Source organism: Dendrobates tinctorius, unplaced genomic scaffold (genome assembly GCF_039654945.1).
Source record: "Dendrobates tinctorius isolate UK_male_01 unplaced genomic scaffold, ASM3965494v1 ptg000007l, whole genome shotgun sequence".
NCBI classification, from domain to species: Eukaryota; Metazoa; Chordata; class Amphibia; order Anura; family Dendrobatidae; genus Dendrobates; species Dendrobates tinctorius.
Window position 1 is genome coordinate 40,872,572 of NW_027361675.1, and position 25,344 is coordinate 40,897,915.

At 46.7% G+C, this 25,344-nt stretch overlaps 1 long non-coding RNA gene across 4 annotated transcripts in view; it reads left to right on the forward strand.

Annotated features, from left to right (window-relative positions):
- Positions 1-12,406, forward strand: part of LOC141088007 (uncharacterized) — a 100,309-nt gene extending 87,903 nt beyond the window's left edge. For 3 of the 4 annotated variants that reach the window (XR_012231817.1, XR_012231818.1, XR_012231820.1), the window contains exons 3-4: positions 1,190-1,280; positions 12,062-12,406. This is a non-coding gene — a long non-coding RNA (uncharacterized lncRNA). Of the gene's footprint in view, positions 1-1,189; positions 1,281-11,773; positions 11,823-12,061 lie in introns of all 4 variants that reach the window. The other variant, XR_012231819.1, reaches the window with a different exon arrangement.
- Positions 12,407-25,344: the final 12,938 nt, after the last annotated feature.

The following is a 25,344-nucleotide window of genomic DNA, read 5'->3' on the forward strand; positions in this document are numbered from 1 at the left end:
CTGGCTTGTCAGCTCTTGGTTTTCAGCTCTGTTCCAGTCATCTAAAGCTAAGTTTTTCTACTAATGTTCACACTTGATTATGTTGGTCTATTCAGTTTTTTGTGTGGTCAGCCAGCCCCGGATGGGGACTGTGCTGAATTTCCACTCTTATTTATCAGTATTTTGCCAATTTGCTTTTTGTCCCTTACTAGTTTGGTCTCTTTTTGCTCTGTCTCAGAATATTTCAGAGTGCTGATATAGTGGGAGAAGTCTAGTGACTTCAGGGTTAATTTTGCTATCAGAAGTGTTGGACATTATTTTTGTAGGGTTTTTTGCAGGTTGCAGTGTCTTTCCTTTCCTTTCCTTTCTAGTTAGTTTGGGCCCCATCGTTTGCTCAGCCTATTTTCCTGCCTGTGTTTGTGCCTTCATCTTGTTTCACTGTCAATACATGTGTGGGGGCTATCTATTCCTTTGGGGTCTGCTCTGGGGCAGTTAGTTTTCCCCTTTTCATGCTTCAGGCTTATTTAGTCCTCCGGCTGTGACGAAGCGTCTAGGAACATCGTAGGTACGCTCCACGGCTGCTGCTAGTTGTGTGGTAGGATCAGAGATCTGCAATCTGCATAGTTACCAACCTCTCTGGTTTTCTGTGACTTAGCTTGTTTTGCTTTTTTCTCCTCGGTGACTCATTCATAACAGAGGGGGCAGAATGTGACAGTGAGACACAGGAGGGGGCAGAATGTGAGGCACGGGGCAGAATGTGACAGTAAGACTCAGGAGGGGATGAATGTGACAGTGAGACACAAGAGTGGGCAGAATGTGAGACACAGGAGGGGGTAGGATGCGAGACACAGGGGGCAGGATCATGCAGCAGGATGGATATGATGAAGGATCAGGAGATCATACGGGGGCAGAATGGATACTCATTAGGGCAGGATGAGAGAAAATATGGCTGGAGCCAGGAATGAGACACACGGGGGCCAGGATGGGGGATATTATTACCATAGGGGATAAATAAGGGATATTATTACTGCAGTGATGTATTTATTTTATTTTTTTGAGAATACTGTTTTAAATGGGGGAAGGTCCTTTTACTGTGCAGAGCGACACTATGTCGCCTTTGTTTCTTCATCTGGTGTATTGTAGAAGTTGGGAAAAATTAAGAAATGTGTTCTGCAAGTGGAGCTCTAGATAACGGTGTTATTTCCTGCAGAGACGAGCCCTGGCTGGAAGACATGATGGTGGTCTGTGCTGGATGAAGGATGAAAAGCAAAGCTGAAGGACTTCACCTAGAGACGTCACTGGTGAGTCAGTGTGTTACCTGTACACTGACACAATACACAGAGTGGCTTTGTATAATGTCACCAGTGATCACTATATTACCTGTGCACTGACACTATACACTATATACAGAGTTCCTGTGTACAATGTCACCAGTGATCACTGTGTTACCTGTACACTGGCACTATATACAGAGGTCCTGTGCATAATGTCACCGGTGATCACTGTATTACCTGTACACTGGCACTATATACAGAGGTCCTGTGCATAATGTCACTGGTGATCACTGTATTACCTGTACACAGACATTGCATACTAAGTACAGATCTCCTGTGTATAATGGCACTTATGGTGATAGTATTATGGGTTTTTTTTTATTAATGATCAGTATTGTAGTATTCAGTTACCATGTGGTGGTAATATGTGGTCTGGGCATGGTGCAGTGGTATTTTTCCTTTGTATGTGCTATTATTATGTCACTGTAGTGGTAATATGTGGTCTGGTCATGGTGTGGTTGTATTTGTTCCTTGTATGTGGTATTATAGGTCACTATGTGGTGGTAATATGTGGTCTGGACATGGTGCGGTGGAATTTGTCCCTTTGGATGTGATATTATTGGTCATTTTAAAAATTGAAAAATAAATTAAAAATATACTGTACCTAAATTGCATTGGATATTATAACAAATGTTTAATAGTTTAAAGCAGAGTAGGGCCTGACCAAAACAGTCTACCTTGTCGTGGTGGCAGATTTAAAAAATCTTTTGCCAAAACAAAAGCTGCTGGCTATGTGTGTGATCTTGAGATTTGAACTGTTAATGTGTAATTGGTGAGAAGTGGAATTTTTCCAAGAGAGAGCGGTGGGATTGCGGACAGTTGAAGGGGTGGAGGGAGGGGCTGGGATGGAGCCTGGGCGGAGTCTCAAGGGGGCCCCAAAAATTTTGCCAGCATGAGGCCTGAAATTCGTAGTGGCAGCCCTGCGTGTACATAAAGTGCAGCACAGATTCATCTAAGCTAAAAGCCCAGATCATTAGAATCAAGAACAGAACAGACATTTATAGGTCATTTCCCTGACTTCTGATCCCACAGCACTGCCTCACTACTGAGCATGTATATAAACTGCAGCATAGATTCATCTCACCTAAAATCCAAGATCATTAGATCAGGAACAGACATTTATAGGACATTTCCCTGACTCCTGATTCCACAGCACTGCCTCGCTACTGAGCATGTACATAAAGTGCAGCACACATTCATCTCAGCTAAAAGCCCAGATCATCAGATCAGGAACAGGACAGACATTTATAGGATATTTCCCTGACTCCTGATCCCACAGCACTGCCTCACTACAGAGCCTGTACATAACGTGCAGCACAGATTCATCTCAGCTAAAAGCCCAGATCATTAGATCAGGAATAGAACAGACATTTATAGGACATTTCCCTGACTCCTGATCCTACAGAACTGGTCACTACTGAGCATGTACATAAAGTGCACCACAGATTCATCTCACCTAAAGCCCAGATCATTAGATCAGGAACAGGGCAGACATAGGTCATTTCCCTGACTCCTGATCCCACAGCACTGCCTCACTACTGAGCATTTACATAACGTGCAGCACAGATTCATCTCACCTAAAAGCCCAGATCCTTAGATCAGGAACAGGACAGACATTTATAGGATATTTCCTGACTTCTGACCCCACAGCACTGCCTCAATACTGAGCATGTACATTAAGTGCAGCACAGATTCATCTCACCTAAAAGCCCAGATCATTAGATCAGGAACAGGACAGACATTTATAGGACATTTCCCTGACTCCTGACCCCACAGCCATGCCTCACTCCTGAGCCTGTACATAAAGTGCAGCACAGATTCATCTCAGCTAAAAGCCCAGATCACTAGATCAGGAACAGAACAGACATTTATAGGACATTTCCCTGACTCCTGACCCCACAGCCATGCCTAACTCCTGAGCCTGTACATAAAGTGCATCACAGATTCATCTCAGCTAAAAGCCCAGATCATTAGATCAGGAACAGGACAGACATTTATAGGACATTTCCCTGACTCCTGACCCCACAGCACGGCCTCACTACTGAGCCTGTACATAAAGTGCAGCACAGATTCATGTCATGTAAAAGCCCAGATCATTAGATCAGGAATAGAACAGACATTTATAGGATACTTCCTGACTCCTGACCCCACAACACTGCCACACTACTGAGCCTGTACATAAAGTGCAGCACAGATTCATCTCACCTAAAAGCCCAGATCATTAGATCAGGAACAGAACAGACATTTATAGAACTTTTCCCTGACTCCTGATCCCACAGCACTGCCTCACTACTGAGCCTGTACATAAAGTGCAGCACAGATTCATGTCATGTAAAAGCCCAGATCATTAGATCAGGAATAGAACAGACATTTATAGGATACTTCCTGACTCCTGACCCCACAACACTGCCACACTACTGAGCCTGTACATAAAGTGCAGCACAGATTCATCTCACCTAAAAGCCCAGATCATTAGATCAGGAACAGAACAGACATTTATAGAACTTTTCCCTGACTTCTGAACCCACAGCACTGCCTCACTACTGAGCCTGTACATAAAGCACAGCACAGATTCATCTCACCTAAAAGCCCAGATCATTAGATCAGGAATAGAACAGACATTTATAGGACATTTCCCTGACTCCTGACCCCACAGCACTGCCTCACTACTGAGCCTGTACATAAAGTGCAGCACAGATTCATGTCATCTAAAAGCCCAGATCATTAGATCAGGAATAGAACAGACATTTATAGGACATTTCCCTGACTCCTGACCCCACAGCACTGCCTCACTACTGAGCCTGTACATAAAGTGCAGCACAGATTCATCTCACCTAAAAGCCCAGATCCTTAGATCAGGAACAGGACAGACATTTATAGGACATTTCTGTTGTGAGTTCATTTTCCCCTTCGTCACTGAGGTCTGGTGAACTCCCTATTCTGGTGAGGGAAGGTAGTGAGCCTGATTATCAGGCACCTAAGCCTAATGATGATGACTGGCTGAGTGGAGTCACGGACTGGATATAAGGCTGCCGACGCCCTTCTGCCCTGCGGGTGATTTCTCTGTGGACTTCTAGGACACCAGTCTGATTCCTGCTCCTCTAAAGCTAAGTTTTCTGCTTTGCCTTTTTGCATTTGTGTTTTGTTTTTTGCCTTGCTTTTCTGGGTTCTGCCATTCCATGCTGGGGTGAGCTGAATCTCCTTTTGCCGGTTGCTCTGTCTTCAGAATATTCCTGAGTACTGACATAGTCTTTTTGAAGCCTAGCGTCTTCAGGGCCTTTTTCACTGTCAGTCTGTTGGCTCTTATTTTCATAGGGTTTTTCACGGATTGCAGACAGCAGCCTTCCTGTCCTTTCCTATCTAGTTAGCTTGGGCCCCGTCTTTGCTCAGTCTATCTTTCTGTCTGTGTTGTGTTCTTTCTTCTTGCTTCACCGTCATTATATGTGGGGGGCTGCCTTTTGCTTTGGGGTCTGCTCTGGGGCAGTTTAGATTTCCCTTTCTGTCTTTAGGCTATCTAGTCCTCCGGCTGTGATCGAGGGGTCTAGGGCATCGTAGGAACCCCCCACGGCTACTGCTAGTTGTGTTGATAGGTTCCGGGGTCTGCAATCCGATACCTGCCAACCTCTCTGGTTTTCTGGACTTAGCTTGCATTTCTGTTTTTGCCTCCTGCGGTGACTCAATCAGAACAGAATCACCCGCCATACCGCAGATCCTAGGGTACTCAATAGCAGGAAAGAATTGGGTTTAAAAAAAAAAAAAAGTGTGTATATTCTTTCCTCTATATCTCTGAGGCCGTAGGGGGAATTTTTTTTCTCTCAATGGAGATAAAGCAATTATCTGATCGTGTGGAGCAGCTCGCTGCGGAAGTGCGGGGAATTTCCGCCTATCTTGCTCGTTCGCATGCTGTTGAACCAAAGATCCCTATACCTGATGTATTTTTTGGGGATCGATCTAAATTTTTGAGTTTCAAAAATAATTGTAAATTATTTTTTGCCTTGAAGCCTAACTCGTCAGGGAGCTCCGCGCAGCAGGTTAAAATTGTCATCTCTTTGCTGCGTGGCAATCCCCAGGATTGGGCGTTTTCTTTGAAACCAGATGATCCTATTCTGACTAATGTGAACGCATTCTTTCAAGCCTTGGGGTTGTTGTATGACGAACCTAATGCTATTGATCAGGCTGAAAAGACCCTGTTGGCATTGAACCAGGGTCGAGATTCTGCAGAGTTGTACTGTCAAAAGTTCCGAAAGTGGGCGGTCCTTACTACCTGGAATGATAATGCCTTGGCTGCTCTCTTTCGGAAGGGTTTGTCGGAAGCTGTAAAAGATACTATGGTGGGATTTCCTGTTCCCTCTGGTCTGGACGATTCTATGTCATTAGCCATTCAGGTTGATCGGCGTTTACTTGAACGCAGGATTGCACGAGAGGTGTTGCCACTGGTTGAACAGACATCTGAACCTATGCAATGTGATAGAGTTTTGTCTAAGGCGCAACGTCAGGAGTTCAGAAGGCGTAATAAGCTGTGTTTTTTCTGTGGAGATGCCTCGCATATTATTTCTGTCTGTCCTAAACGAGAGAAACGCTTTGCACACACGTTTTCTGTTGGTGGTGTTCAACCTAAGTTTCTTCTGGCAATTACTCTGATCTGCTCCCTGTCCACATTTTCCGCCAAGGCTTTTGTGGATTCGGGAGCAGCGCTAAACCTAATGGACTTGGATTTTACTAAACGTTGTGGATTTCCGATGACACCTCTGCAGACGCCTATCCCTTTGAGGGGGATTGATGCTACTCCTTTGGCGAAAAATAAACCTCAGTTTTGGACCCAGGTGGTCATGTGGGTCGCCCCAGACCATCAAGAAAATTGCAGATTTTTGGTGTTGCATGGTCTGCATGATGCCGTTGTTCTGGGGTTTCCCTGGTTGCAAATTCATAATCCAGTTTTGGATTGGAAATCTGTGTCTGTGGTGAGTTGGGGTTGTCGGTGTGCCTTTAGTGAGGCTCCGGTTTTTTCCACCTCTCCTCAGTCGCATGATGTTCCTGACTATTTGGCGGACTTTTATGATGTATTTAGTGAGAATGAGTCTGCGTCCTTGCCTCCTCATAGGAGTTATGACTGTGCAATTGAACTGAGCCCGGGGTGTAAATTTCCCAAGGGTCGGCTCTTCAATTTATCTGTACCCGAGTACGAGGCTATGCGGTCCTATATTAAGGAGGCGTTGGAGAAGGGTCATATTAGACCATCCTCTTCACCCTTAGGTGCCGGTTTTTTTTTGTGGCCAAAAAGGATGGTTCTTTAAGGCCTTGTATTGATTATCGTGCCCTCAACAAAATTACTATTAAATATCAGTATCAGTTACCCCTGATTTCGGATCTATTCTCTAGAGTTAGTGGTGCTTGCTGGTTTACCAAGCTTGACCTCAGTGGGGCGTATAATCTTATCCGCATTAAGCAGGGGGATGAATGGAAGACGGCGTTTAATACTCCGGAGGGACATTTTGAGTACCTGGTGATGCCTTTTGGGCTCACTAATGCCCCTTCTGTCTTCCAGTGCTTCATGAACGATATTTTCCGAGACTTTGTGGATACATTTTTGATTATCTATCTGGATGATATTTTGATCTTCTCCAAGGATTGGGATTCTCATGTGGAACATATTCGGACTGTGTTCCGGATCTTGAGGGAGAATTCTCTGTATGTCAAAGGATCGAAATGCCTTTTTGGAGGATTTCATTTTTCGGATTTATTTTGTCTCCGTCAACTATTGAAATGGATCCGGCCAAGGTACAGGCCATTTATGATTGAGTTCAGCCCACTTCTTTGAAGGCCCTCCAGAAGTTTTTAGGTTTTGCTAATTTTTATCGGAAATTTATAGCAAAATTTTCTAGTATTGCCAAGCCATTGACTGATCTGACTAAGAAGGGTGCTGATGTGTTGAATTGGTCTCCGGAGGCTGTTGCTTTCTTTCAGGAGCTGAAGCGGAGATTTACCTCCGCCCCGGTTTTGCGGCAACCTGATGTCTCACTCCCGTTCCAGGTAGAGGTGGATGCTTCTGAGATTGGTGCAGGAGCTGTTTTGTCCCAAAAGGATCCTGTAACATCTAAAATGAATCCCTGTGCTTTCTTTTCCCGAAAGTTCTCTCCATCTGAACGTAACTATGATGTGGGGAATCGGGAACTGTTGGCCATGAAATGGGCGTTTGAGGAGTGGAGACATTGGTTGGAGGGAGCTAAACATCAAGTTGTGGTCCTCACTGACCACAAGAATTTGATTTACTTAGAGTCGGCTAAACGCTTGACCCCTAGACAGGCTAGGTGGGCCTTGTGTTTTACACGTTTTGATTTTGTGGTCTCTTTTCTTCCTGGAACTAAGAATGTCAAGGCAGATGCCCTCTCTAGGAGCTTCTTTGCTGATTCTCCTGTGGTGACCAAGCCTGCTACCATCTTAGGCGATCATAACACATTTCCCTGACTCCTGATCCCACAGCACTGTCTCACTACTGAGAATGTACATAAAGTGCAGCACAGATTCATCTCACCTAAAAGCCCAGATCATTAGATCAGGAATAGAACAGACATTTATAGAACATGTCCCTCACTTCTGAACCCACAGCTCTACCTCACTACTGAGCATGTACATAAAGTGCAGCACAGATTCATCTCAGTTAAAAGCCCAGAACCTTAGATCAGGAATAGGACAGACATTTATAGGACATTTCCCTGACTCCTGACCCCACAGCACTGCCTCACTACTGAGCCTGTACATAAAGTGCAGCACAGATTCAGCTCACCTAAAAGCCCAGAACCTTAGATCAGAAACAGGAAAGACATTTATAGGACATTTCCCTGACTCCTGATCCCACAGCACTGGTCACTACTGAGCCTGTACATAAAGTGCAGCACAGATTCATCTCAGCTAAAAGCCCAGATCATTAGACCAGGAATAGGACAGACATTTATAGGACATTTCACTGACTCCTGATCCTACAGAACTGGTCACTACTGAGCATGTACATAAAGTGCACCACAGATTCATCTCAACTAAAAGCCCAGATCATTAGATCAGGAATAGAACAGACATTTATAGGATATTTCCTGACTTCTGACCCCACAGCACAGCCTCACTACTGAGCATGTACATAAAGTGCAGCACAGATTCATCTCAGCTAAAAGCCAAGATCATTAGATCAGGAATAGAACAGACATTTATAGGATATTTCCTGACTCCTGATCCCACAGCACTGGTCAGTACTGAGCCTGTACATAAAGTGCAGCACAGATTCATCTCAGCTAAAAGCCCAGATCATTAGATCAGGAATAGGACAGACTTTTATAGGACATTTCCCCGTCTCCTGATCCTACAGAACTGGTCACTACTGAGCATGTACATAACGTGCAGCACAGATTCATCTCAGCTAAAAGCCCAGATCATTAGATCAGGAACAGGACAGACATTTATAGAACATTTCCCTGACTTCTGACACCACAGCACTGCCTCACTACTGAGCCTGTACATAAAGTGCAGCACAGATTCATCTCACCTAAAAGCCCAGATCATTAGTTCAGGAATAGGACAGACATTTATAGGACATTTCCCTGACTCCTGATCCTACAGAACTGGTCACTACTGAGCATGTACAAAAAGTGCAGCACAGATTCATCTCACCTAAAAGCCCAGATCATTAGTTCAGGAATAGGACAGACATTTATAGGACATTTCCCTGACTCCTGATCCTACAGAACTGGTCACTACTGAGCACGTGCATAAAGTGCAGCACAGATTCATCTCACCTAAAAGCCCAGATCATTAGTTCAGGAATAGGACAGACATTTATAGGACATTTCCCTGACTCCTTACCCCACAGCACTGCCTCACTCCTGAGCCTGTACATAAAGTGCAGCACAGATTCATCTCAGCTAAAAGCCCAGATCATTAGATCAGAAATAGGACAGACATTTATAGGACATTTCCCTGACTCCTGATCCTACAGAACTGGTCACTACTGAGCATGTACAAAAAGTGCACCACAGATTCATCTCACCTAAAAGCCCAGATCATTAGGTCAGGAACAGGACAGTCATTTATAGGACATTTATAGGACATTTCCCTGACTACTGACCCCACAGCACTGCCTCACTCCTGAGCCTGTACATAAAGTGCAGCACAGATTCATCTCACCTAAAAGCCCAGATCATTGGATCAGGAACAGAACAGACATTTATAGGACATTTCCCTGACTCTTGACCCAACAGCACTGCCTCACTATTGATCATATACATAAAGTGCAGCACAGATTCATCTCACCTAAAAGCCCAGATCATTAGATCAGGAACAGGACAGACATTTATAGGACAGTTCCCTGATTCCTGACCCCACAGCTCTGCCTCAATACTGAGCATGTACATAAAGTGCAGCACAGATTCATCTCACCTAAAAGTCCAGATCATTAGATCAGGAATAGAACAGACATTTATAGGACATTTCCCTGACTCCTGACCCCACAGCACTGCCTCACTACTGATCATGTGCATAAAGTGCAGCACAGATTCATCTCACCTAAAAGCCCAGATCATTAGATCAGGAACAGGACAGACATTTATAGGACATTTCCCTGACTCCTGACCCCACAGCACTGCCTCAATACTGAGCATGTACATAAAGTGCAGCACAGATTCATCTCACCTAAAAGGCCAGATCCTTAGATCAGGAATAGGGCAGTCATTTATAGGACATTAGAGTAAGCTGTTACTCTGTGGGAGGTGTTTGGTCTGTGTCCTATATCCTTCATGCCATGCTCCAGTGATGCTCGTGAGCGACTGAGGGCCACCCTGTTGTGTTCACTACATGATGGTGAAGTGGTGTTGTTCCACAGAGCGACTCACCCATGCGTGCTGCAGTTGAAACTCCATTATTGCTTGCTTCTGCTCGCAGTGTCTACAGCGTATTCAACTCTTGACTTCCACCTTGTTGATATGTTGCATATGAGGCGCTGAGCAAGAAGGCAGAAGTGACGCTGCAGGGCAGAGAGGCGAGAAGCTGCAGGGTGTGAGCGCCATAAGTGTGCACAGACGTCCTACAATTTCTGCAGCAGCTCTAACATATGGGTAATTTTTAATAAAGATTTGCAGAACTAAATTTAACACATGTGGCAGGCAAGGGATGTACATCAAACAGGCTAGGCCTAGAGCTGCTATCAGATTTCACACATTATCACACACCACCAGGCCAAGACTTATGTTCAGCAGCCCCAACCATTCATCGGTCTTTTTAATCACTATCCACAGCTCCTGCGCCGTAACGTCCCTGCCCGTGCTCATTGTTCCACGTATTGGTAGTTATCTGTACCTTGCCACTGATGGCGTTGCGCAGTGCACACCTGATTTTGGCTGCAAAATGTGAGTGCTGGACAGGGATGGCCCCGCATGAAAAATTAGTGGTGGATGGGAACCATGTACTGCACAACAGCCACCACCATCACTTTTTTAACAGTTTTTCTCCAATAGATGCAGCGTTTCCAAAGCTATTTATTTGTAAATGCTGTTATTCAGGACCAGGGCCAGTGGGCGGGTAGTGTATTTACTCTTTCTCTATAGGGTTTGGGTGATGGAGAGCTGAACACTTCCATGGGACGGGGTGGAGATGCTCGGTGACACTGCTGGTGGTGGTGCTGTTGTAAGGACGAAGACCGAGCTGTGGGTACCTGTACCGAGCCTGGTCCGGAACTGTTGAGGCTGACTCCCATGTTGCATGGGGCAGTAATGAGGAGCCGGACCAACCTCATGATCCGGGGTGGCGGGGTAAGATAAAAGGAAAAGCGTGGGCTGCAGCAGTCAGTTTGGCGATAACCAGCAGCAGCGCACAGCTGTGAGCAACGCGCTCCATCCACCGAGCATCGGCGCTGCGGCAGGCTGCGTTCGCTGTCTACAGCGGGACCGCGGGAGATAAAGGTGCCTTGCGCCCCATGGCAGAAACCGAGAAAGGTGCTGTGAAGAAACCAGAGTATATCTTAATTGCCCAGATGGCTATGTTTTTGCAGGCCTGGAGGAATTGACTTTGTATATTTGGCTTGTGGATTTAAGTGTGGATTCTTGTGGGTCAAGAAGACCGACTTGCACAATGATATATCATGTAACATAGTGTGTGCTTATCTGATGTTTGTTTATATTCTGGAATCAGTTTGTTGACTTTGAATGTAGATAGGGAAAGGTTGTGAGGGTGTACTGAAGGAAACTGGGTAATTCTAAAAATAGCTTACCTGCCTGAGGTATAAAAAGACCCTGAGACAGAGAGACGGGGTCTCATCTCATCACAAACAGCCACCAGCCATACATTCTGCTAAACACTCAACGGACAAGAAACTCTTCAGGATCCCAGCTGAGGGTATGTCAGACCCGGCTGAAAGAACACAGGACTGCTTTCGGTTATCTCCCTACGCCTGTTGTGACCTCTCTTCTGTGTTATCACAGGTGGAATAGCAGCCCTGAGAGCTCTGACATAACATCCACTAGCATCCCGGTGAGACCTTGTAATGTCCACCATCTTGGGGAAAGTGCTGGAATTGTTCTGTTTACTAGTGGGTGTTGTGGTTCAGTAAAGCTTGGCCACACTATTTTACCCTTACCCTGCGTTGTCTGTGTAGTGTTCTTCCCACAAACAGAGCGGGGGTTCAGTGGTATGAGCCTTGGTCCATGCAGTCTTGCTAATGACAGCTGGGCCAGTGGACAAGAGCACCCACTAACCCTGTTTCTCCACAGGTGCTGTGCACTCCGTGACTGTGAATACCGCACACGTGCAGAGCAGAGAAAGCTGAGCACCGGACATACGCTTGCGTCTTCCCTGCCAATCGCTGCACTGCTTTTTACGCGTCACTCTGGGACTGCTGCATGTGTTTATGGACTAGACTAGAGGCTCAGCAGAAGGTACCGGACACCGACCGCTGCCGCCAGAAGATGGACCATCATTTAAAGAACCACATGGACTATGGAGTTTTGGAGATGTCAGATGGGGAAATTGTGGACTGAGGACATTACATGTTGGCCATCTACATGGATTTGTTGTACAACCCTGGATTTATGGAATAAAAATAGTTGCATCGGTAACCTGCCTAGGTGATTATTACAACCCACAACATCAGATCTTCACAGGGAGGATTTGTTCTCACTTCTCATTATTGTGCTAAACCAGTTTTTGTTAATCATGATCTATTAATTTTTACAGAACCATTTTCGCTTTCCATATTACAGAATTGTATCTTTATAAATGTCGCACTGAGGGGCCGGATGGCATCCAATATTTTCTGCTCAGACCCATCTGAGTTCAGTCACATTGCAAGCGAGTCCAGATGAGAAAACCCCACTGATCTGCCCGGCCTGATAGAAGAACATTGCTCCGAGTGCAGGCCAATATGCAAAGGATTGCACTCATCTGATTATTATGCCAGCATGAGTGAGACACAACATGTGAAGAGTCACATATTATACAGAACAGTACTGGCAGTAATAAGACAAGGGAAGCAGAACTATCAATATGGGAGAGTGATAAACAGTGGTAGCCATAAATATTGGGAAAGTTCATAGATAAGGAGGGTGAGGTTTTAGGGTCTGTGCACACGCTGCAGATTTCCTGCGGATCCGCAAGGGATTTACAGTACAATGTTATTCTATGGAGAAAAAAAAACCCGCTGTGCACATGCTGCGGAAAAATCTGTGTGGAACCGCAGCAGGTTTTTTTCCGCAGCATGTCAATTCTTTGTGCAGATTCCGCAGCATTTTTACACCCATTCCATTATAAGAATCCATAAGTAAAAAAACGCAGGCCAAATCCACACTAAATCCGCATAAAAAACGCGAGGATTTTGACCTGTGGATTCTGCCAAAAGATGCAGATTCCGCGCGGAAAATTCCGCCCAGCAATCCGCAACGTGTGCACATCCCCTTATTGTCCTGTGATTTTAGGTCTGATCCAGGGTTGTGGTCTCCATGTCTGAGGAGCACATTCCTCCTTTGATGTAACAAGACATAAATCCACGCGACACATTCATTCCAGCTCTGTCACAGGTCATCAGAATTTTGTAAACCATTAGTATCCAAAAAATAAAATGTGAATATTGCCTAACATTACAAAGATATTTTTTCCTCTGGAAAATCTGCCATAGCCTGTCCCATCAGTGGTGACAGCAGCAGTCAGACCCTCAGCGAGAAGCAGCTGATGTATTTTTAAGAAAAAACAATTATGGACTTTAAAAAAAACAAAAAAAAAACAAAAAAACAAAACATACAGCTGGTCCGGCTGTATGGGCTCCATGGAAGTGCGGGTCTGGTCTACTGGTGAGGACTTCCCTGCAGATAGTTCCCCCAATAAACCACAATGTGTGGACACAGCCCGATACAGATCCAAATGCAGTTACCGTATTTTTCGGAGAAAAATAAGAAAACCATTTTTTAATAAAATGGTGGTGCTTCTTATAATCCATGCATCTTATTGCTTACCCAGGGGTCGTGGCTGCGGTGAAGCGGTGTCCCAGGGTCGCTGCTGGAGGAGGCAAGAGTGGGGCGATTCTGCAGGTCGCAGGCAGGGATGAGGGGGAGCTCTGATGTGCAGCGCGCTGGTGCGGGGGTCTCTGGCGGTTGCTGGCTGCTGCTCTCTCCGGTGCCCAGCGGTGCTGCGTGGGTGTCCGGCAATGCCCGGGGCTCTACCGACATTTTGCGACATGCCAGAGCCCCGATACTTCCACGTTTCCCTGTGCGTGTGCAGTGGACTCCGCTAATTTGTCCACTCACGCAGCACCGCTAGGCACTGGAGACACCTGCAGCAGCGGCCAGCAACCACCGGGCACCCCCCCCCTCATCCCAGCCTTCGGCCTACACCCACAATATTAGTAAGGCATGTACGCTTTATAAGACGCACCCGAATTTTCCCAACTTGAGGAAAAAAGTGCGTCTTACAAAGCGAAAAATACGGAAATCCACTAATGTCACACCGAGCTTTATCATTCTAGAAATGAAAATTCAACTCATATCTGTCAAACTATTTTTATTACAAGTCAAATAGAACTAAAATATATAAATATATGTATACATACACATGAATGATAATTAGTTTTAGAAATCAAAACAATGAATTAAGGCACATTAAAGATTAATGACAAAAAAAAAAAAACATTTTGCACCAAAGTCTCCGGGCACTTCAGCTGCAAAAATAGGGATTTTTGTGTACTCACCAAAAATCCTTTTCTCCGAGCCAATCATTTGGGGGACACAGACAGTGGGTGTTATGCTGCTTGCCAATAGGAGGACACTAAGTAAACCAGAAAAAAAGTTAGCTCCTCCCCTGCAGTATACACCCTCTCGCTGGATGAGATTTCTCCAGTTCAGTGAAAAAAGCAGGAGCATAAACAGTGAACAATAACCATTACTATGTCAAAACCTAAGAATGCTACAGTGAGCCAATAGGCTAAACAGGGTGGGTGCTGTGTCCCAAATAACTGGCTCAGAGAAATGGATTTTACGGTGAGTACATAAAAATCCCTATTTCTCCTACGCCTCATTGGGGACACAGACAGTGGGAAGTCCTAAAGCAGTCCCTGGGTGGGGAGCATACATCTGCTAATACCCCATGTACCAGAGTCAACACTGTGGTACTGCCGATTGCAAGATGCGTCTGCCGAGAACTGCATCTGCAGAGGCCTGAGAATGAATTTGGTAATGCTTTGTAAAAGTATGCAGACTCGACCAAGTCGCAGCCTTGCAGACCTGTTCTGCCAAGGCCTGGTGCCGAATGGCCCAAGAGGCGCCCACTGAGCGGGTAGAGTGTACCTTAATCCCTTCTGGGACAGGCGCGTTCCTGACACACGGTAGGATTCCTGAATCGCCAAACGAATCCACCTGGCTAGCATTGCTTTTGAAGTGGCTAGACCCTTCCTATGCCCCTCTGGAAGTATGAACAGGGCATCTGACTTGCGGAATGGAGCTGTCCGCGAGATGTAAGGAGAGCTTTAAACTAGAACAACATGGGAAGGGAAGCAAAAGACCAGAAAAAGCCATACACCTGACAAATGCTATTGAGAACTCTGCTATTAGAAGTGGAAAGGAAGAACAAAGACGAAAGAATCTAATTAATAAAAATATTGGAGAAAGAGAAACCAATCACAAACTAAAATGTTTCTATACTAATGCACAAAGCATGGGCAACAAACAAGGAGAATTGGAACTACTAACACAGGAAAAGAAATATGATGGCATTGGAATCACTGAAACTTGGTGGGACAATACACATGATTGGAATACAAGACTAGAAGGATACAACTTATTTGCAAGAAACAGACTTGATAAACGAGGAGGGGGTGTCGCATTGTATGTTAGAAACGCGTATATCTGCACAGAGATTGAAGCTGGGAGTTCTGTGGAAACTGTTTGGGTAAGAATACAAGGACAGAACAATGGAAAAGACACCATTGTAGGCATTTACAACAGGCCACCTGTGCAAGCTGAAGATATGGATGAACTCTTTATGCATCAAATGGCCAAGTTCTCCAAAAAATATGACATAGTTGTCATGGGAGATTTCAACTATCCAGACATTTGTTGGGAATCTCTCTCAGGCAAAACTAACAGGTCAAGGAAATTCTTATCCTCTCTTGCTGACAATTTTATCTTCCAAAAGGTAGGGGAGAAAACAAGGGGAACTGCTACCTTGGATCTAATCCTTAAAAACAGGGAGGAAATGGTTGAGGAGGTAAAAGTGGCTTGGACCCAAGAAGGTAGCGACCATGCTATTTTAGAATTTTGGATAACTAGAGGCGGAAGACCTGTGAAGACTCAGACGTCAAGGTTAGATTTCAGAAAGGCAGATTTTAAGGGATTCAGAAAGCGAATTGGAGGGATCCAATGGCTGGATATCCTTAAAGACAAAAATGTCCAGGAAGGATGGGAAATCTTGAAAAATGAAATTCTCAAAGTACAGTTGTTAACAATTCCGAAAAGAGGGAAGAATAGGAAGCATTTAAGGAAACCAGGATGGATGAACACAGAACTTAAGCACATGCTAAAAAGGAAGAAAAAAATGTTTATAAAATGGAAAGAGGGAGGCATATCTAAAGAAGAATATAATGCTGTCTGCAGAACCTGCAGGGCACAAATCAGATTAGCTAAAGATGAAAATGAATTGAGGCTTGCAAGAGATGTCAAAAGCAATAATAAAGGATTTTGGGGATGTGTCAAAAGTAAAAGAAAAGTCAAAGATGCTATAGGATTTTTACAGGATGAAAATGATGAAATGGTAAGACAGGATGTTGAGAAGGCTGAACTTTTAAATTCCTATTTTGCATCTGTTTTCTCTCAGAAAGGAAATGTAACATCAACTGTTATTCACTGTCCTATTAAGGGAATAGAAGAATCCAGGATATCTATAAACAAAGATAGTGAGGAAACACTTAGCTAACCTAAATGAATTCAAGTCTCCAGGTCCAGATGAATTACACCCCAGAGTACTGAAGGATAGCAGAAGAAATTTTTGAACCCCTCTCCATAATCTTTAAAAATTCTTGGAGAACAGGAGAAGTGCCAGAAGACTGGAGAAGAGCAAATGTTGTTCCTATCTTCAAAAAGGGGAAGGTGGACCCAGGCAATTATAGGCCGGTGAGTCTGACTTCTATACCAGGAAAGATCTTTGAACAAATTATTAAACAACATGTATGTCAATACCTGGATAAGAATGAAGTGATTAAACAGAGTCAGCATGGGTTTGTAACTAATAAGTCATGTCAGACTAACTTAATTTCCTTCTATGACGGTATCACTGATTGGGTGGATCAAGGAAATACTGTAGATATAGTATACCTTGACTTCAGCAAAGCATTTGACAAAGTCTCTCATACAATCCTTATTGAAAAAATGACTAAGTATGGAATGGACAAGGCAACTGTTAGGTGGATTCATAACTGGCTTAGTGATTGGACCCAAAGAGTGGTCGTAAATGGCTGCACATCCAGTTGGAAGAATGTCTCAAGTGGGGTACCACAGGGCTCTGTCCTGGGCCCTGTATTGTTCAACATCTTTATCAACGATTTAGATGAAGGAATTGAGGGTAAACTGATTAAATTTGCTGATGACACAAAGTTAGGAGGGATAGCTAATACTAGAGAAGAGAGAGAGGATTCAAAAAGATTTAAATAAACTGGAGAAGTGGGCAGCAACTAACAGAATGGTTTTTAACAGGGAGAAGTGCAAAGTACTACATCTGGGCAATAAAAATGAAAAAAGCATATATAGAATGGGAGGAATAGGGCTAAGTGATAGCACATGTGAAAAAGACTTGGGTATACTAATAGATCACAGACTGAATATGAGTCAACAGTGTGATGCAGCAGCAAAAAAGGCAAATGCAATTCTAGGATGCATTAACAGAAGCATACAGTCTAGATCACGTGAAGTCATTATTTCCCTCTACTACTCTTTGGTCAGACCTCATCTGGAATATTGTGTCCAGTTTTGGGCACCACATTTTAAAAAAGACATCAACAAACTGGAGCAAGTTCAGAAAAGAGCGACCAGAATGGTGACCGTTCTGCAAACACTGTCTTATGAGGAAAGGTTGCAGGATTTGGGAATGTTTAGTTTGCAAAAGAGAAGACTGAGAGGAGACTTAATAGCTGTCTACAAATATCTAAAGGGCTGTCACATTGTAGAAGGATCAACTTTATTCTCATTTGCACAAGGAAAGACTAGAAGCAATGGGATGAAACTGAATGGGAGGAGACACAGATTAGATATTAGGAAAAACTTTTTGACAGTTAGAGTGATCAATGAGTGGAACAGGCTGCCACGAGAAGTGGTGAGTTCTCCTTCAATGGAAGTCTTCAAACAGAGGCTGGACAGACATCTGACTGGGATGATTTAGCGAATCCTGCTTTGAGCAGGGGGTTGGACCAGATGGCCCAGGAGGTCCCTTCCAACTCTACGATTCTATGATTCTATGTACCGTCTCAGAGCCCTAACCACATCCAGGGTGTGGAGGACCTTCTCAATGCGATGGACTGGTGCCGGACAAAAGGCAAAACAATTTCCTCATTGTGATGGAAAGAGGAGACTACTTTGGGCAGGAAGAACGGGGACGTCATGAGAACTGCCTTGTCCTGATGAAAATTCAGGAACGGAGGACGGCAGGACAGGGCCGCCAATTCCGAAACTCGTCTAATTGACGTAATTGCCACTAAAAAGACCACCTTCCAAGAGAGAATGGTCAGTGGCACGTCCTGCAGCGGTTCAAATGGAGCCTCTTGTAAGAACCAGGTTAAGGTCCCATGATTCTAATGGCCTTCTATAAGGAGGCCCCACATGGGAAACTCCCTGAACAAACGTCTTGACCTGAAGTTTGGTGACAATTTTGCGTTGGAATAGCACTGACAAGGCCGAAATTTGGCCCTTGAGCGAGCTAAGCGGGAGGCCTGACTTTAATACGGATTGAAGGAATGCCAATATGGCCGGAATGGAAAACACTAGAGGGGATCAACCATGATCCTTGCACCACGAAAAGAAGGTTTTCCAGGTGCGGTGATAGATGCGCATGGACACAGGCTTCCTAGCACTAATCATGGTGGAAATTACGTCGTGAGAGAACCCAGCCTGTGCTAAAATCCAGGAATCAATGGCCACGCCGTCAAAGACAGGGCCCCATAGTCCTGGTGGTAAATCAAGCCCTGTGAGTAGATCCATGCGATCTGTAAGTCGCCAGGGGACGTTGGCGACTAGTTGCATTAGTTCAGCGTACAATGATCAGCGCGGCCAATCTGGCGCGACTACTGGTACTCCCTCCATTCTGATCTTCTTGATGACCCTCAAAAGCAAGGGAAGAGGGGGAAAGATGTAAGGGAGCTGAAACCGGTGCCACGGCAGAACTAGGGCATCCGCTCCGATGGCGCATGGATCGCACAATCGGACAATGAATTGAGGAACCTTGTTGTTTAGTCTTGAGGCCATGAGATCCACATCTGGAGTCCCCCACCGATGACATCTGCTGAAAGACTTCCGGATGAAGAGACCACTCTCCCGAGGCAAGGCCTTGGTGACTGAGAAAATCTGCCGCCCAATTCTTTACGCCCGGGATGTGGATTGCTAAGATGGGCGAATGGTTGGTCTCGGCCCAATGGAGGATGTGACTCTCTTCGTGCATGGCCATCCTGCTCAGAGTACTTCCCTGGCGGTTGATATACGCTATAGTCATGGCGTTGTCGGATTGGATCCTGATGGGGTGACCTGCGAGGAGATGGTGAAAACTCCGTAGATCTAATCTGATCGCTTGTATCTCTAAAATGTTGATGGGGAGACGTGACTCTCGAGTTGACCAACGACCCTGTCCCGTGTGGTGACGAAAGACCGCACTCCAGCCTAGAAGACTTAAGTCGGTGGTTACTACCAACCATCTTACTGGGAGAAGAGACCTCCCTTGATTCAGGGAGGACTTCAGTGTCCACCACTTGAGGGCTTATGTGACCCGCAGGGACAGAAAGAAGGAACCAACGGTCCAGGGAGAACAGGTTCTTGTCCCAAGCTAACAGCAATGCATGTTGTAAGGGAGGGAGATGAAACTGTGCGAATGGGACTGCTTCAATCGCTGCCACGAATGGTGAGACGTCGGTCGGGAAAAAGTCCGGAATGTGAAGGTAAGCGTCCTTGATGTCGATGGATGCTAGGAACTCTCCTTTTTCCATGGAAGCGACAACTGATCAGAGATTCCATTCGGAATCTCCGTACCTTGACAAACTGATTTAACAGTTTGAGATCCAGAATGGGCCACATCGTCCCGTCCTTCTTTGGAACCACAAAAAGGTTTGAATAAAAACCCCTGAACCTTTCGTGCTGAGGGACCGGAGTGATGATTCCATTCCTTTGCAGAGCCTGAACAGCCCGAAGGAAGGCTCTTGTCTTTTTCTTGGGGGGGGGGGGAGGAGGAGGAGGATGATGGGAAAAACCATGTTGGAGGGGAAGAAAATTCTATCTTGTATCCGGAGGCCACCAGCTCCCTAACCCGCTTGCTGTTGACGACCGCGAGCCAGGTGTGACAGAACGAAAGTAGACGACCGCCTACTTTGTCGGTGACTGCCGAATACTGCAACAAGTCATTGCGTAGAAGATCTATGAGATCTGGCTCCCATAGATCCAGATGCCCTAGGCCTGGGCTTCCAAGAGCGGTTATGCAAAACACAAGCCGCGGAGACACCATCACATGTTTCTCAACGCAAGCAATGACAAGCCAGGTCTTTCCCCGGGAAGGAACAACCACGGGAAGGGCAGTCTCTTTGCATATTTCCCATAAGGGATGGGGGCATTGCTCTAGAATCACTGCGTTGAGAAACATGTGATGGTGTCTCCGCAGTGTTGGATGTTGATCTCCATGAGTTCATTCATCCTCATTTTTCACAGTCTTTTACTAGGCATTGCTCCTACTAGCCAGTTTCCTACTCCACACTGATGAGGGGCAATACCCCGAAACAGCTGTCTGTGGATGGATACCATGTTTTGGCATAGGTGGTTTCCTTTATTGGAGACTGCCCTTCCCGTGGTTGTTCCTTCCCGGGGAAAGACCTGGCTTGTCATTGCTTGCGTTGAGAAACATGTGATGGTGTCTCTGCAGCTTGTGTTTTGCATGTTTTTGCATATTTCCCATAAGGGATGGGGGCATTGCTCTGGAATCACTGCGTTGAGAAACATGTGATGGTGTCTCCGCAGTGTTGGATGTTGATCTCCATGAGTTCATTCATCCTCATTTTTCACAGTCCAAGAGCGGTTAGACTTGGGATCCTCTGTCTCCGCGTGGGGACCGACCTGAACCGGAAGAGAAGGTAGAAGAGGACCAACTGGAGTTGTTGCGAAGAGATCGAAAACACGTCGGCTGTTGGTTCCGAAACGGCCGAACAGCCTTTTGTTGAGGAAGGAATTTACTTTTTCCCCCGGTAGTATCAGAAATGAGCTGGTCCAGTTTCTCTCCAAAAAGACGACCATTTTGATAGGGCAGAGAAGTCAACGATCTTTTAGATGTGGCATCTGCCCGGCAGTTTGAGCAGCGCAATTGGCGGCATCTAAAGAAGAGTCCACTACAAAGTCCGCTGCGTGAATTATCTGCCTGGCGACACTGGTTGCCTCCGGGTGGAAGATTGGTGCCCTGGAAGGCTGGAATTAAGACTTATGCCCAGGCGGCCATTGCCTTCGTGACCCAAGTCGCCGTGAAAGATGGAAAAAGCCCCACTCCTGAAGGTTCAAAAACTGAGCGGGCAAGGTAGTCAATTTCACGATCGGAGGGGTTTCTGACTGAGGAGCCCTCAGAAATGGATAGGAGCGTCCACCGAAGGGGACTGTAACCAATCCTTCATTAGGTCTGGAACAAAAGGGTATTAGCCTCAGTAGACTTTTGCCCTGTGAACCGCTTATGTGGCCGATCCCTATGTTTCTGGACAATGTCCTTAAACTCCGGATGGCTGGTAAATAACCTGCATACACGTTTGGTTCTCTTAAATGAGATAGCGTGTGCTGGAGCGGGAATATTTTCCTCATCCAACTCCAGAATCCTGTTGACTGATTCTATAAGAGAATCAAGCAACTCTTGGTCATTTGGGGGATTCTGAGGGGCTTACGTGTCAGATTCGAATTCAGAGTCGTGCTCACTGCGAACATTAGGAGAGGGAGAGCGAGAGACAGAACTCACCGATGCGGAAGCGTGAGCGTGACTAGGGGACGCGTCATGGGTCCGCTTTCTAGAGACCTGACCATCCCTTGAACAAGTACGGCCCCTGCTGGTGGACGGTTCCCGGCCGTCGCCAGAGCCCTTCTTGGGAGGTAAAGACGCTTTCTGACTTAAAGAGGTCTCCCCGAGTGAGTCTATAGCCTGGGTCAGTGACTCCACCGACCGTGACAGGGACGCAGCCCACTCATGGGGATTAAACGCAGGAAGTCCGTCAGCAGCGACAGCGGCGAGGAACGTTTGAGCGCAGGCCGGGTCACAGCCCGTGCATAACGGATTAGTCTGGGCACTGGGCAAGGCATTCTTGCAAGTGGTACACAAGGTAAAAAACGCGGTGTGCTTCTTAGCAGCCCGTTTAGCCTCCTTAGATTGAGACATAGCGCTCCTGAAAGGGTTAAAAGCAGAGTCTGGTCTGCAGCTGCAGGGAATGTGCTGGGAACGGGTTAAGCTTTGTTCTGAGGGCAGATACAGCTTACCCCGGTCATATGCTGTGTCCACGGGAGGAATAGCGGTGGCCCTGTGGTGTCACCCGATATCAGGCAGAGTGCGCGCCTCACAGTCCGAGTCAAGAGAAGGCTGAAGTAAATGACATGGCCCCCGAGACTAGGATTTCGCGTCTCGTAAGGGACGAGAGGCGCCAAGGAGGGGGGACGGCAGCGCTAGCGTGGGCGGCGCTATTCAAATTGCGGCCTAGTAGGCCAGAAAAGCCAGGGACTAAACTTTTTGCCTACCCACGGTAAGCGCCGAGAGCGGGGGGAGGGGGTCTTCGCCTGTGCACCTCCACTGAGACAAAGTCAGCACCTCTCCCGGGAAACAGGAACCGACCCCATACCTCTACTCCAGTGCTCAGGCCGGCCGCGCTGTCCGGGACCACCCATGCAGGTCTTCTCATCCTCCTGGGCTGATGTAGCAGAGCTGGAGGCGTTCTTAAAGGGGTATGCTCAATCGATCCTCCCTATGGGCAGGGGGATGGAGAGCTATGGGGTTGATTCAGGGCATTCGGAAGCGCTGTTCCAGTCTTTTCCATTGCACTCCATGCTTCATCTGTTGTGCTCCAGAGCCCTCCTCATGCCCTCGTATCTGTGGATTACCAGGACAGTAAAGGAACCATCGCCAGAGGAATCAGCCCTGTTCGTCGCAGGAAAGTGTACGGGGAAGTATACTCCGCGTGCTTGCCTGTTGTTGGTTCGGGGGAAGAGCGGGCCTTAGAAAGGAACACTCGCCCCCTTCACTCCGTTAATTAACAAAAAAAAATTTACAGAAAAATCAAAAAGGAAAATAAAAACAGTGGGGTCTGAAGCCAGATCCAAGTGCCTCCTACAGACACTAAGCAAGAACTGGAGAAATCTCATCCAGCGAGAGGGTGTATACTGCAGGGGAGGAGTTAAATTTTTTTCTGGTTTACTTAGTGTCCTCCTAGTGGCAAGCAGCATAACACCCACCGTCTGTGTCCCCCAATGAGGCGTAGGAGAAATTATATGGCGGTACTGAACACAAAATTCATTTCTCATTGAATACACTATAGGACACGAGCGTGGGTAAAGGGAAGGGGATCTAGGTGGGCCCTGTGCCATAGATAATACGTCCTAGGATGACCCAAAAAACATAAAACAAAGCCCAGAAAAAAAGACAGAGAAGCATCAAATTACAGACAGTATGTAAGGCAAATATGGTAAAGGTGAGAACTAAATATTGGATAAAGGAAATCAAAAGGTGGTAGACCCCCACAGAACCAACCCTAGCAAGCCTTCGGAAGAGGGGAGGGTAATTTCAGAGATCTTAGACTCATCTATTGGACATCGGAGGGGCGCTGGGTCACACCTATCCTGGCAGAACACGGATGGTGGAGACACCAGCACTGCACTTGGTGGAGAGATGACAAATGATGAATTGGCATCCAAAGAGGTCACTACTGTGGAGGGCACGGTGAGAGAAGATGGAGGAAACCCACAACACCTAGAAGAAAACAAAGACATTTATGTAAGAAAAATCCTGCCTAAGTTGTACAAAAAGACATGGCCACCCCTCCCAATATTCACACCGTGATCTAATGCCCATCAGCTAAAATGTACAACCTGAACATGAGGTTATTACTGTACATTCTGATCAGACTGTATGAAGCCCACTACCACATCACAGCAACCAAAACAGGGGGGCCCTAGCCTTAAAGGTGCAGCGCCGGGGGAAAACCTTGGTTACAGCGGCAGCGTACCCGGCAGGGCGAGCGGCAGCGCACTTCCTTCCCTAGGCAGACCCCGAGCACAAAGTCCCATGCAACCTACACCCACTTCCCCAGGCAGACTCCCAGCATGCAGTCCCATGCAAACAACATCACCCCCTTCTCCCCAGGCAGACCCCTCCTTCAGCATGCACAAGCAGCCCCAAGCAAGCATCACCCCCATTTCCACAGGCAGTCCCCCCTCCAGCATGCACACGCAGCCCCATGCAAGCAACATCACCCTCTTCCCAGGCAGACCCCCCTCCAGTATGAACATGCAGCCCCATGCAAGCAACATCACCATCTTCTCCCCAGGCAGACTCCCCTCCAGCATGCACATGCAGCCCCATGCAAGCAACATCACCCTCTTCTCCCCAGGCAGACTCCCCTCCAGCATGCACATGCAGCCCCATGCAAGCAACATCACCCCCTTCTCCCAGGCAGATCCCCTCTAACATGCACATGCAGCCCCATGCAAGCAACATCACCCTCTTATCCCCAGGCAGACCCCCTCCAGCATGCACATGCAGCCCCATGCAAGCAACATCACCCCCTCCTCCCCAGGCAGACCCCCCTCCATCATGCACATGCAGCCCCATGCAAGCAACATCACCCCCTTCTCCCCAGGCAGACCCCCCTCCAGCATGCACATGCAGCCCCATGCAAGCAACATCACCCCCTTCTCCCCAGGCAGACACCCCCTCAAGCATGCATATGCAGTCCCATGCAAGCAACATCACCCCCTTCACCCCAGGCAGACACCCCTCCAGCATGCAGCCCCATGCAAGCAACATCACCTGCTTCTCCCCAGGCAGACCCCCCCTCCAGCAAGCACATGCAGCCCCATGCAAGCAACATCACCTCTTCTCCCCAGACAGACCACCCAGCATGAACATGCAGCCCCATGCAAGCAACATCACCCCCTTCTGCCCAGGCAGACCCCCCTCCAGCATGCACATGCAGCCCCATGCAAGCAGCATAACCCCCTTCTCCCCAGGCAGACCCCCCCTCCAGCATGCACATGCAGCCCCATGCAAGCATCACCCCCTTCTCCCCAGGCAGACCCCCCAGCATGCACATGCAGCC